The sequence below is a fragment of the Hyaena hyaena genome, unplaced genomic scaffold (assembly GCF_003009895.1).
Source record: "Hyaena hyaena isolate Hyena2069 unplaced genomic scaffold, ASM300989v1 scaffold_952, whole genome shotgun sequence".
Classification (NCBI taxonomy): domain Eukaryota; kingdom Metazoa; phylum Chordata; class Mammalia; order Carnivora; family Hyaenidae; genus Hyaena; species Hyaena hyaena.
The window spans coordinates 433,527-434,480 of record NW_024081587.1 but is presented as its reverse complement, the minus strand read 5'-3'; positions in this window follow the sequence as shown (position 1 = coordinate 434,480).

The following is a 954-nucleotide window of genomic DNA, read 5'->3' as shown; positions in this document are numbered from 1 at the left end:
AATTCAACTTTGGCTCAAGTCATGAACCCATGGTTAGTGCTTTCGAGCCCTGCTTCGGCTCTGTGCTGACAGCTCAGAGCCTGGTGTATGCTTCGGATTCTGTGTCTCCCTCTGTCTCTGTTCATTTTCTGCTCATACTCTGTTTCTCTCCCTCTCTCAAAAAGATTAAAAAAATCTTTATTTTTGAGAGAGAGACAGACAGACAGAGTATGAGAGGGGCAGAGAGATGGGGAGACATAGAATCTGAAGCAGGCTTCAGGCTCTGAGTTGTCAGCACAGAGCCCACCATGGGGTGTGAACCCACGGACCATGAAAACATGACCTGAGCTGAAGTCAGACGTTCAACCGACTGGGTAGTAGCAACTGAAATAGCTAAAGCATCATTTTGAGCACTGTGTTCTTTGTAAACGAGTTCATTGAGATATTAGCAGATATTTTGTAAACAGCCCTTCCATGATCAAATAACTTAAAGACATTCACTTTATGAAGATCTCCAAGGCATATTACCATTTCAAAGACCCTGGGAAGGCCTGCTTTCAGATAGCTTATTTCTCTTTATATCAACTAGTGTTTCTAGAAATTAGCTATGGGACTACTTTTTCATATAAAAATTATTTAACATCTTTTGGAGTAGTTTTCTAAAGAATATAATTTAGGAAACATATACCTACAGACATGAATGAAGTTTATCTAAAGGCTAAATTTTTAACAACTATAGACCTGGAAATCTCTTTTCCAGGTTGTCCATGATACTAAATACAAGAAAATTACAAGTTCCGCGAGAATTTTATTGAGTTAGTTTGGAGTGTGACACCATTTGAGAAGCAAAGATCTAATTCTGTTTCAGCCACTCACTGGCTTTGTTACTGGACAACTGAGCCATCCTGAATCTTAGTCTTGAAGAGTCAGAAAATCATTAAGTAAGATATATGTGTAAATCATTTGGCACTAAAT